At 48.0% G+C, this 13,441-nt stretch overlaps 1 pseudogene; it reads left to right on the top strand.

Moving 5' to 3' along the window:
- Window positions 1–12,907: 12,907 nt before the first annotated feature.
- On the top strand, window positions 12,908–13,061 carry LOC122789538 (annotated as a pseudogene).
- The last annotated feature ends 380 nt before the right edge of the window (window positions 13,062–13,441 follow it).

The following is a 13,441-nucleotide window of genomic DNA, read 5'->3' as shown; positions in this document are numbered from 1 at the left end:
GAAGCTCGCCTTATACGCTCCGAGGGCACAGTTGACACATTATGATTTGGCAGCCTCCAGGAGTTATGTAACCCTGGAAAAGAGCTTTCCCATCTGGGTAGAATTGGAACCCATGAGGGGGTCCCTCCTGATGGAAGACTTTAAGGGAGCAAGTGGAGGAAAATGGCTGGGCTGGGAGAGCTGCTGCCTGGGTGAGGGGGTCCGGACCATGGAAACCCTCTGGGATGAAAGTCCAGAAGGGGGAGAGAGGTTGAAAATGGCCAGGCAGGGAGCCCACGCCCTGGATGAGAGGGTCTGGATTGTGACCCCTAGTGGGACAGAAGTCCTTAAGGGAGCATCTGGCGGAAGGTGGTAGGGCCAGGAGTGCTCCTGCCTGGGTGAGCAGGGTCAGGCAGAGCCCCCCACAATGGAAGTCCTCAAGGGAGCATCTGGCACATGGCTGCAGGCCTGGAGAGCTCCCAGCAGGCAGGGGGAAGGCATCCGACCTCACATGGTACCCGATGGCATCCCTGAAATGTCACAAAGTCCCCAGAATGGCTCTGGACTGGAAAGGAGGGGGGCTCAGAAGTCCTGATGGGAGCATACCTGCCCCTCAGTGGCCATGGGGAGTTCTGCAAGGACAGCCAGGATCGGAGGGAGGTCCCCCTGAGAGGCTCTGAGGGCATGGGGACATGGTACAGTTTGGAAGCCTTCAGGAGATATGCAGGAGACAGGGACAGTGGTGATCTGGACCAGAAAGGAGGGAGATGTGGAAGTCCCAATGAGAACAGACCTACCCCTCAGTGGCCAAGGGGAGTTCCATGGGGCTGGCCAGGATCAGAGGGAGGTTCCCCTGAGAGGCTCTGAGGGCACAGGGATATGGCATGGATTGGCAGCCTTCAGGTTTATGCAGGAGATGGGGACAGTGGTGATTTGGACCGGAAAGGAGGGGGATGTTGAAGTCCCGATGAGAGTGGACCTGCCCCTCGGAGGTCAAGGGGAGTTCTGTGGGGCCAGCTGGGATCGGAGGGAGGTCCCCCTGAGAGGCTCTGAGGGCAAAGGGACACGGCACAGTTTGTCAGCCTCCAGGAGATAGGTAACCTGGGATAAGAGCTCTCCCGCCTGGGTAGAAGTGGAAGCCTGGTGGGGGAGTCTATCCTGGTGGAAGTCCAGAAAAGGGAGAGAGGCAGAAAGCGGCTGTGCAGGGAGCTTTCCTGACTGGGTGAGAGGGTCCGGATCGTGCCACCCCAGTGGGATGGAATTGCTTAAGGGAGCATCTGGTGGATGTCTGCGGGGCCAGGACTGCTCCTGCCTTGGTGACCGGGGTCAGGCAGAACCTCCCATGACAGAAGTCCTCAAGGGAGTGTCTGGCAGGTGGTGCTGGCCTGGAGAGCACTCTCCAGGCAGGGGGAAGTCATCCGACCTCCTCCTGTACCCGATGATGTCCCTGAAATGTCGCAAAGTCCCCCAAATGGCTCTGGACCAGAATGGATGGGGGTTCGGAAGTCCTGATGAAAGCATACCTGCCCCTTGGTGGCTGATGGGAGTTCCACAAGGGCGGCCGGGATCGGAGGGAGGTCACCTTGAGAGGCTCTGAGGGCAAGGGGGCACAGCATGGTTTGGCAGCCTGCAGGGGTTTTGGAGGTGACAGGGTCCCCGAGGCGAGCCTTGGGCCACGACCAGGTAAAGAGGTCTCTCTGCAGTGTTGAAGGGGAGGGCCATCGGAGTAGGTCCTGATAGAAGTCCTTAAGGGAGCTTCGTGCAGAGGGCTGCAGGGCCTGGAGAGCTCCTGGCCAGGCAGAGGCATCCGACCTCGCCCCATTCTCAAAGGCATTCTCGAAAACTCGCAAAGTCTCCAGAACAGCTCTGTATCTGAAAGAAGGGGACTTGGAATTCTGTATGAGAGGGAATCTGCCCCTCAGCAGCTGAGGGGAGTTCCATGGGATCAGTCGCACCCTGCAGGTTCACTCCCCTGATTGCCTGGCAGGCAAGCGTGATCTAGCATGATATGGCAACCTTCAGGAGTTAAGGGATGATGGGGTGTCCCATCAAAGTCCAGGTCCTAGCCCCAGGTGATGTCCCACCAGTTGTCCACGTGGGATCGAGGTGTCTTTACCATCCATCGATCAATCAGGCCGACTGGCTTTTCTGCCCTGAGATCAAGGTGTGGGTGGGGGTGTGGAGCATTCCGTGCTCCTCAGGGTGGAAATCAAGGCGAGACCAATGAGCCCAGGCCACAGTGAAGGAGTCCTGTGAAATGGCCGCCATTCTCTGGCATCCATGTGTGGCTGAAGCGTGGGCGGGGGGCTCTCTCCCACTTTTCTCTGGCTCTGAGTGCTGATGCACACAGCACCGGCTCACGGCCCTCCAGTGTCACAGTTGCCGGTCCATGACCAGCACCTGGGGTACCCCCTCTGTGGGAAGAGATACCCCTCCTGTTAGCGGAGGTGCAGGCTCTGGCTCTTCCTCTCAGCCCGCCCACCAAGGTACTTCTATCTGGTTCATCCTGCCAGTAGCTTAAGCCAGTCTCAGTGCACATGGACGCTACAGTGAAACTGCGAATGGCTCATTAAATCATAGGTTCATAGGTTCATAGGTTGATACTAGGCTATCTGCCCTAGGGCATTTATAAGCCTATCCAGAGTGTGTTTGGCTTTCTCCACCCTTTTAGATTAGTTGACTGTGCCTCTGTATAGTAGGTCACAGAAGATAGCCCTTTTAAGGTTAGTTTACTGTGCCTCTGTCTAGTAGGGACACAGAAGAGATCCCAGGGGTAAACCTACGATCTCCCATCCACTCGTCAAGATTTCTCTTGAAGAGGGTCATTGAGAGGCTCTGCCTAACATGGATTGGGATTTTGTTCCAGAGTGAGGGGAGCTTCTGGGATATGAATCTGTCCCTCCAGCATGTCCTATTTATTTCTGTGTTGAGGTTTATGTCCCTGGAGCATGTAGCTCTAAGGGATTTGGATTTCCTGAGGTGGAGCATGTCCATTAATTCTGGTTTGGACATGGCTTTATACTTCAGGCACAGATCGCCTCTGAATAGGCGGTAAGCAACTGAGTAGAGCTGGAGTTTCTTTAGCCTAACTGCGTAGGGCATCTGTTTGAGTCCCTTGATCCTCTTGGTGAGGTACTTTTGGGGTCTTTCCAGTTGCTGCAGGTGTCGGGTAAGGTACATCCCAAATGGGGCATTGTATTCAATTATGGGCCTGATGAGTGATGATTTCAGGGGCACAATGACCTTTCTTGATCTAGATGTGAACCCTTTTGTGATAAGGTGGGCTATATAGAAGGTCTTTCTAACCACTTTGGCAATGTGATTGTCAAAGGAGAGATTGCTATCTACTTGGGTCCCCAAATCCCTAATTACTTCTTCCGTACTTAATTGATTATCAGCTATGTGGTAATTTGTGAGCACTTTGTTTTTCCCAAAGGGGATGACTATGCACTTTTTGGCATTTAGCTTTAGGCCATGGCTCTGGCACCAGTTATCCATCTCTGTGAGACCCTTTTGTAGGATGCTTGTGTCAGTCAGCAAGTCAATTATGGCACCCAGTTTGCAGTCATCTGTGAACTTGGTCAGTCATAGTCCTCCTGTGTTAGCCTGTACCTCAGAAAAATATATACCAAACAAGAGAGGTCCCAGGACTGAGCCTTGTGGGACGCCACTTGTAACTGGATTAGAGTCTGACATGGCACCTGCAATTCTGACCATGTGTGTTCTATCCCTGAGCCAGTTTGCAACCCATCTTCTGACATAGGCGTTAATATTTAAGCTGGTGAGATTATTTATGATGCCCGAGTGGGGTATTGTGTTGAAGGCTTTTGCGAGATCCAGGTAGGCTGTGTGGACTACCTTCCCTTCATCTATGGCCTTGGTGACTGTTTCAAAGAAGTCGACCAGGTTCAAGAGGCAAGATCTGCTCTTAACAAAGCCGAATTGGGTAGGATCCAGTGTTTGGAGGTTCCCAATATCTTTGTTTATGAGTTCCATGATGATATGCTCCATAGCTTTGCAGACCAGGCTAGTCAGGCTTATAGGGCGATAGTTTCCGGGGTCCGTTGTGGCACCACCTTTGTGGAGTGGGACCACTGTTGCTGTACGCCATTCCTTGGATACATATCCTGTAGTAAGGCTGAGATTGAACAGTGACTTTATGTGAGGGTTCAGTTCGTCTTGGAGCTCGTGTAAGATGCAGCCCGGGACACCGTCCTTTCCCATTGATGCTGTGTTTTTTGCTTTGGAGAGGGCAGCTCTCACCTGTGCATCTGTGATGTCAGGGAGGCTACACTCTGTTGGGATAGACATTTGCTCTTTTGGGGGGGAAGGGGAGGAGAAGTTTGCACTGAACCAGTCTGCCAGGATGTTGGCAATGTCTGTGGGTTCAGTGTATTTTTTTGTCATTTTGCACTAACTCAGAGCATATCTGGGAGTTGCCACCCAGGTTCCTGACATAACTAAAGAAGGCCTTGTGATTATCTTTAGTGTCTTGTGCAGTTTTTCTTTTGAAGCTGGCCTTAGATAATTTTATGAGGAATCGTAGTTTCGTGCTAGTACTGATCAGAGATGCCTTCCCTTTTTGGGATTTTGCTCTATCATGTAGTAGCTTCCTCCTTCTGTTGTATAGCTTATTTATGGCTGGGGTCCACCAGACAGGTCTCCTGCCTTTGGAGGAGTGAGTCTTGGTTTTATTTGGGATAGCACTATCCATGCATTCCTGTAGATGTCCATAGAATGTGTTTGTAAAGGATTCTGCGGTTTGGGCCATATTTTCCACTGGCTCGGGGGCTTTGAAGGATTCCACCTCAGTTTTGAGAAGTGTGAAGTTTGCTTTTGAGAAGTTCTTCACCGTGGTTTCCTTGGCTGGGGGTGGGGACGGGATATGGATGTCCAGTGAGATTAATTTATGGTCAGATCTTACCAATGAAGGGTATACCTCTGGTATGGAACATAGAGTCCCCATGTTGGTGATGATCAGGTCCAATATGTTTTCCCCTCTTGTGGGAGTGGTGACCAGTTGTTCCATAGCATTTGAGTTTATAAATTCTAGGAACCGTTGGGTGAGGGTGTTGGGGCTTGAGTAGTGCTCCCAGTCTATGTTTGGGTAGTTGAAGTCACCGAATATGATGGTGTTTGGAGAGACCTTCATATTCTCCAGTGTTCTCAGGAAAGCTGAGTGGGGTTCCTGAGTTTGGGAGGGTGGTCTGTAGCAGGCTACAAACTGAAAGGCAGTTTTGCCCACTGTTAGTTGCACATGGATAGTCTCCGATGCTTTGTGCAGTGCCACTAACCTGGAGGTGTGGGTATCTTTGATGAATATGGATACTCCCCCTCCTTTTGTGGTTCGGTCCGAGTTTTGAGGCCGAAAAGCATGGTATGAGGTATAACCTGGTTGTGCTGGGGTGCTGTTGGGAGCCTTGAACCAGGTTTCTGTTACTGCACAGATATCGATATTCTCCATACTGAGGAGAGCCTAGAGTGCATGCATCTTGAGGTTTAGACTTCTGGCGTTGAGCAGCATTACCCTTAGTTTCTTGTTCCTTGTGTTGTCTATGGAGGTGGGTTTGTCTTTTGACCCTTGCCTAAAAAAGGCACTATGGGGGTGGCAAGAGCCTTAGCCAATATTCGAAAGCCCAGGGGTGACAGGTGCAAGCCATCCTTAGTGAAGCAACGTGGCTTGTCGAGCATATCATTCCAGGCTGACAGACACTGGATCCCCTTTGAATGACACCAATACTTTAGCCAATTGTTAAAATTGATCATTTTGTCTTTATACTGTGGCATCATTCTTGGTGAGGGTAAGATGTTACTCAAGGTCAGGGTCATACCGGCCTGGGCTACATGATCAGAGAGCTCCTCTATGTCTCTTTTCATGTAGTCCAGGGAGGTACATCTCAGGTCATTCACACCAGCATGGACAATGATGGAGTCATATTTGTACTTGCTTTGGAGTGACCTGAGTGCTTGTGCTATGTGGCGGATCCTGGCACCCAACAGGCAGCTTACAGTGACCTTCTCCTTGTTCAGCCTGGTGAGTGGGCCATCAGTGTGTCTGACAATAGAGTCACCTATTACAAGTGTATTAGGTGTGTTGTTTAGCCTTAAGGGCTGTGACTGTGTGGCACACTGACTTTGTGAACTATGTGATACGTGGGTATTGTTGTGGGGTAGTGGTTGCTTGGATGTCTGCTTTGGAGGTCTCTGCTGCTTGGGCAGATTTTTATTTAGAGCCTCCAAGCATGTTTTTGTGTGTTTATGTGTTTGGTTTGCTGTTGCAATAGGTCTATGTGAGACTGGATTTGTGGTGTGTGTGGTTACCTTCTCCTCTTGACTGACTGCACCAGTACTGGGTTGAGAGAGCTCAGCCTCCATTTTGGCTATATAGTTGGATCTTTCACATATATTTGAGCTTGTTGGGAGGAGGAGAGGATGGTCTGTGTACATAAGGCAGTTGTAACATTGCCTCAAGATTCCCAGATTCACCAGCTGGGCTGGAGAGTAAACCCGAAACTGACTTTTTGACTGATCAAAAAGGACCAATAGGGAGCCAAGTACTTAAAGGGAGTATAAGAGGGTGTAGTGCTTTAGTTTATTAGTGCTTACTTATAAGATTACTTATTCGAGCAACTGCAGGGCTTTAGAATGAAAATAGAGTGCTTACTTTGAGGGTGTAGTGCTTTAGTTTATTAGTGCTTACTTATAAGATTATTTATACGAGCAACTGCAGGGCTTTAGAATGAAAATAGAGTGCTTACTTTGAGATTTAGAACAGTTCTAAGGGAAAAAGTGAAGAGCAGACTTTGTGGAGCCGGGAATAGTTTAAACCCGTTTAAGCGGCGCTACCCGCTGCCCGATGCTGCGCTATGCGCAAAATCATGCAAAACTGCGCAAATGCGGGTGTTAAAGCAGGGAAACTGAAAGAGATAGGAATTGACCCAAAACAGCCAATAAGCTACTAGTTCCAGGGCTGAGACCACTCCTCCAGGGACAGATAGGCTGCTCAAAGCTCCCCACTCTCACTGGTGAACAGAGAAGCTTCCTCCTATCCAAGTAAGGATATGGGCAACACAGAAAACTATACCACAGTCTGGAATTTAGCAAAACCTGAAATCTGGATTAATCTATTTCAGCAAAGGCAGGAAAAGAGAATATTTTTCTGTTTTTTTTTTAGTTTTTTTCAGGAAACTGCAGAAAAACACACAGAAAACACTGTAAATGCTATAAACAGGCTAGCGCACTTTAGTGTGTAACCTACAACAGTTATACAATACAAAAATGACTTAAATTGATATAAAACAAGTGCAAAAACTATAAAGAGCAGAAGGCAAATGCAATTTAAACTTTTTAAAGCACAGATCAGTTAGAAATTCACTTTTTAGGCGGGAAAAGGAAGTCGGAGCAAAAAACAGAGAAAAAAATACTTAAATATGGAAAAGTCTCTCTTGGGTCTCTCTGTTGCCTGTATCACTCTGCAGGACACCACGAGGAGCTGTGCAGAGTTGTATACTGGTGCAAAACCGTGCAAATGTGGGTTTTAAAGCAGGGAAACTGAAAGAGATAGGAATTGACCCAAAATGGCCAATAAGCTACTAGTTTCAGGGCTGAGACCACTCTTCCAGGGACAGATAGGCTGCTCAAAGCTCCCCACTCTCACTGGTGAACAGAGAAGCTTCCTCCTATCCAAGTAAGGATATGGGCAACACAGGAAACTATACCACAGTCCTGAATTCAGCAAAACCTGAACTCTGGACTAATCTAGTTCAGCAATGGTGGGAAAAGAGAATATTTTTTTTTTCAGGAAACAGCAGAAAAACACACACCAAACACTGTAAATGCTATAAACAGGCTAGCGCACTTTAGTGTGTAGCCTACAACAGTTATACAATACAAAAACGACTTAATTGATATAAAACAAGTGCAAAAACTGTAAAAAGCAGAAGGCAAATGCAATTTAAACTTTTTAAAGCACAGATCAGTTAGAAATTTGCTTTTTAGGTGGGAAAAGGCAGTCAGAGCAAAAAAACAGAGAAAGAAATACTTAAATCTGGAAAAGTCTCTCTTGGGTCTCTCTGTTTGCCTGTATCACTCTGCAGGACACCACGAGGAGCTGTGCGGAGTTGTATACTGGTGCAAAATCGCGCAGATGCGGGTTTTAAAGCAGGGAAACTGAAAGAGATAGGAATTGACCCAAAACGGCCAATAAGCTACTAGTTTCAGAGCTGAGACCACTCCTCCAGGGACAGATAGGCTGCTCAAAGCTCCCCAATCTCACTGGTGAACAGAGAAGCTTCCTTCTATCCAAGTAAGTATATGGGCAGCACAGGAAACTATACCACAGTCCGGAATTCAGCAAAACCTGAAATCTGGACTAATCTAGTTCAGCAAAGGTGGGAAAAGAGAAATTTTTTTCAGGAAACAGCAGAAAAGCACACAGAAAACACTGTAAATGCTATAAACAGGCTAGCGCACTTTAGTGTGTAGCCTACAACAGTTATACAATACAAAAATGACTTGACATAAAACAAGTGCAAAAACTATAAAAAGCAGAAGGCAAATGCAATTTAAACTTTTTAAAGCACAGCTCAGTTAAAAATCCGCTTTTTAGGCGGGAAAAGGCAATTGGAGCAAAAAAACAGAGAAAAAATACTTAAATCTGGAAAAGTCTCTCTTGGGTCTCTCTGTTGCCTGTATCACTCTGCAGGACACCACGAGGAGCTGTGCGGAGTTGTATACAATAACAAACTTTTTAAATCACAGATTCGCTAAAAAAACTGGCGTTTTAGGTGGAATTAGTTAAGACAGCAAGAAAAGCAGAAAAGTGATACTTAATCACTCCAAAGTCACTCTTTTGTCTCTCTGCTGCTGTAGACTCTGCAGAACACCTGGAAGGCACTTGCTGACCGGAATACAAGCGTAAAAACTGTGCAAATGAGGTTTTTATAGCAGGGGAAGTGAAAGAGATAGAAATTAGCCCAAAATGGCCAATAAACTACTAACTTCTGGGCTGAAACCACTCCTCCAGGGACAGATAGGCTGCTCAAAGCTCCCCTCTCTCACAGGTGAACAGAGAAACTTCCTTCTATTCAAGTAAGGTAATGGCAACACAGTAACTTGTAACACAGCCCTGGATTCAGCAATAGCCTGAAAACTGGACTATACTAGTTCAGAAAGGTAGAAAACAAGGATATAATTTTTTTTCAGAAAATAGAGCAGTCACAATCAAAATTAGCCCAAAAAGGCCAATAAACTACTAACTTCTGGGCTAAAACCACTCCTCCAGGGACAGATAGCTTGCTCAAAGCTCCCCTCTCTCACAGGTGAACAGAGAAACTTCCTTCTATCCAAGTAAGGTATGGCAACACAGAAACTTGTAACACAGCCCTGGATTCAGCAATAACATGAAAACTGGACTATACTAGTTCAGAAAGGCGAGAAACAAGTATATATATATTTTACCAGAAAATAGAGCAGATACAATCAAAACAACACTTTACCCAATTAACCAGTTAAAAAGCTTAAAACTGAGCCCTGTTCCAGCAGTCTTCAATCAGACAAGTTCTAACTGCACAGTCCTGCCACTAGGATACAGATAAACCTTCTCCAAAAAAGATGGCCTGTATCAGTGCACAAGTTATACAAATAAAGCTAGATCCAGCCGGCCTGAATCTAGTCTATGCTACAGCAAACAAGGTGTACCGATTTCAGAAAGAAACAGTTCAAGTAAGCATGCGCAATAGGCCTTCAACCAGAAATTCCCAGCTCAGAAGGGTAGAATCTAGCCTCTCCTCCCACAAGAGTGCAGACCACAAACCTTCTTAATGTAAAATAACTGGCCTGAAGCCGAAGTTCTTAACCCAGAACTAATACACTTTTAGAATAACAGACACTGAGCCTTCAATCAGCAGTTCCCGACTTAGAAGGATGTACGCTACCTATCCTGCCACAACAGGGCAGACCACAAACCTTTTTAATTTAAAACAACTGGTTTGAAGCCCAAGTGCTTAAACCAAGGGCCTTAGAATAACAGTTACAATTTAATCAGGCTACTAACAAGCAGTAATAAAGGCAGCAGAATAAATTAAATTGAGTACTTTTAAGAAGAGGCAAAAGCAAAATAAGGTAATAAAGTAGGAAGAAACACAAATACAGTAAGGCAGATGAAGTGCAATTTTTTTTTTTTTGAGACGGAGGAAACAGAGCAGATTAAGATACTATAGGGGAATACCCTTCCCAAGTGCTCTCTCTGTACACCGCAGAGGAGATGGGCCTCGTAGGAGTATCCAAAATCAAAATATGATCTCAATGGGCCTCGTAGGAGTATCCAAAATCAAAATATGATCTCACTGTACTCAGTTGAGTGAGCAAATGAGATGGGTCCAGAAGGAGTGTGCAAAAAGAGATTTGCAGCAGGGGCAGGCAATTCCAAAGCCACCAAGATTAATACCACAACTAAAAACAGGGAGGGGGTGGGGAACTAACTGCAGAGAGACAGAGACACAATATTTAATGAATCAAAGACACACAATATTTACTGACTCAAATCTTAAATAAGTGCAGAAAAAATATACTTAAATCAGCTTGTGTCCAGTTGATATATGCAGACAAGTCTCAGTAGCCAGCAACTCAGTTATGGTTCCTTTGATCACTCCACTGTTACTTGGATAACAGTGGTAATTCTAGAGCTAATACATGCTGATGAGTGCTGACCTCCGGGGATGTGTGCATTTATTAGACCAAAACCAATCTGGGTCTTGGCCTGGCAGCTTTAGTGACTCTAGATAAACTCGGGCCAATTGCGTGCTCTCATGGCAGCGACGCAACATTCAAATGTCTACCCTATAAACTTTTGATGGTACTACCTGTGCCTACCATGTTGACCATGGGTAATGGCGAAGCAGGGCTCAATTCCAGAGAGGGAGCCTGAGAAACAGCTACCACATCCAAGGAAGGCACCAGGCATGCAAATTACCCACTCCCGACTCGGGGAGGTAATGACAAAATTAACAATACAGGACTCTTTCGAGGCCCTGTAGTTGGAATGAATACACTTTAAATCCTTTAATGAGGATCTATTGGAGGGCAAGTCTGGTGCCAGCAGCCATGGTAATTCCAGCTCCAATAGTGTATATTAAAGATGCTGCAGTTAAAAAGCTCATAGGTGGATCTTGGGATTGGGCTGGCGGTCCACCGCAAAGTGAGCTACCGCCTGTCCCAGTCTCTGCCTCTCGGCGCTCCCTCAATGCTCTTAACTGAGTGTCCTGGTGGTCCAAAGCATTTACTTTGAAAAGCAGGCTGGTCACCTGAATACTTCAGCTAGGAATAATGGAATAGGACTCCAGTTCTATTTTGTTGGTTTTTGGAACTGGGGCCATGATTAAGAGGGATGGCCAGGGGCATTCGTATTGTGCCGCTAGAGGTGAAACTCTTGGACAGACACAATATGAACAAAAGCAAAAGCATTTGCCAATAATGTTTTCATTAATCAAGAATGAAAGTCAGAGGTTCGAAGATGATTAGATACCGTTGTAGTTCCAGTCATAAACAATGTCAACTAGCGAATCAGCGACATTATTCCCATGACCCGTCGGGGAGATTCCGGGAAACCAAAGTCTTTGGTTTCTGGGGGGAGTATGGTTGCAAAGCTGAAACTTAAAAGAATTGATGGAGCTTGCAACTTAATTTTACTCAACATGGGAAGCCTCACCTGGCCCAGACATGGAAAGGATCAACAGATTAATAACTCTTTCTTGATTCTGTGGGTGGTGGTGCATGGCCATTCTTAGTTGGTGGAGCGATTTGTCTGGTTAATTCTGATAACGAATGAGACTCCATCATACTAACTAGTTATGCAGCCCAGCCAGTCGTCTCCAACTTCTTAGATGGACAAGTGGCTTTCAGCCACATGATATTGAGCAATAACAGGTCTGTGATGCCCTTAGATGTCCGGGGCTGTCCGCTTGCAACACTGAATGGATCAGTGTGTGTGTGTATACCCTTGGCTGACAGGTCTGGGTTATCCGCTGAACCCCATTCATGATAGGGACTGGAGATTGCAATTATTCCCCACCAATGAGGAATTCCCAGTAAGTCCAGGTCATACACTCACATTGATTAAGTCCCTGCCCTTTGTACACACCACCCATCGCTACTACCAATTGGATGGTTTAGTGAGGTCCTCGGATTGGCCCCTCTGGAGTTGGTCATGGCCCCCAGCAGTATGCCAAGAAGACAATCAAACTTAATGCTGAGGGTCCCAGAATGGCGCTGTCCTCGGGTACCAGGGCCTCTCCTCACTCTGCTGCCCTAACCCTCTACATCTCTCTCTGACTCCTATCTCTCCATGCACCCTGGCAGAGGCCAGTGGGACTGAGCCTGCGGCTCGCAAGGGAACAGAGGGAGAGGGGAGGGAGTGAGAGGAGGGGTTGTGTCCATCGCCCTTCACCTCCTGGTGGCAGGAGGGAGGGGTCCCATCTGGGCAACGGTAGATGCGGGTGCTCCTCTGCTGCCCCGGGGAATGGTGGTGGAGGGTGCATCCAGCCCATTGGTGTATTCTGCCGCATGCCCCAAGGGTGGCTAGCTCCCCATGCAGTAGGGTGAGGGAGAGGGTACTGTCCTGGTGGCAGGGGTGGTGGCCTCCCTTCTGGCCATGCGGGGCCAACCCCAGTGGTGGCAAACCAGTGTCTTCTCCCCTCGATGTCAGTCATGGGTACCTGTGGAGGATGCCCCACTCCCCATGGGGCATTGGTTCAAATACTTGGAAGGTTGGCAGTGCGGCTGTGCACCAGCCACCGTGGGAGCCTCTACCATCTCACATGAGGTGAGTAACCCCGGTCCGGGTGCCATCGAAGATGCCTGTGAAACGCATGCTCGTCTCAAGGTGTGATGCCAGGCGGGCAGTGGTGCCCCTGGTGAACGAGAACTGTACGACTCTGAGTGATGGATCACATGGCTCGTGCATCAAAGAAGAATGCAACTAGCTGTGAGAACTAATATGAATTGCAGGACACATTGATCATTAATACTTCAAACACACTTTGCGGCCCCAAGTTACTCCTGGGGCTATGGCTGTCTGAGGGTCATAGTGCCTTCCATTGCCCGTGGGGGTATCCAGCCCCCATCAAGGGCATGGCTGGGGAGTTGAGGGAGCCTGACATGGGCTCCCCTGTAACCCCAGGGAGAGACGCAGTTGGAGAAGAGGAGTCATCTGCTGCCCCAAGCTGGAAAGCCCGTCCGAGGATGGGAGAGAGCAGGCATGTGTCCAGCCCATCCTCCCTGGAGGCTGTTGGTTTTACTGCCCCCAGGCTGCCCTCCTGGGATGAGGCCGATGCCCGCCCATGCCAGTTGCCACACGCTGGGGCAGAGTCAGTCCTACTCCTCTGCCACCCAGAGTCTGGCAGTGTGGGGGAGCTGGTGCAAGGACCGGGAGAGGATGGGTGTCCATCCATCCATGAGTCCTGTG

This window comes from Protopterus annectens, chromosome 14.part0 (assembly GCF_019279795.1).
Source record: "Protopterus annectens isolate FY-2018-M chromosome 14.part0, PAN1.0, whole genome shotgun sequence".
In the NCBI taxonomy this organism is placed as follows: Eukaryota; Metazoa; Chordata; order Ceratodontiformes; family Protopteridae; genus Protopterus; species Protopterus annectens.
The sequence above is the reverse complement of the archived record's forward strand: the minus strand, read 5'-3'. Positions and strand labels throughout refer to the sequence as shown.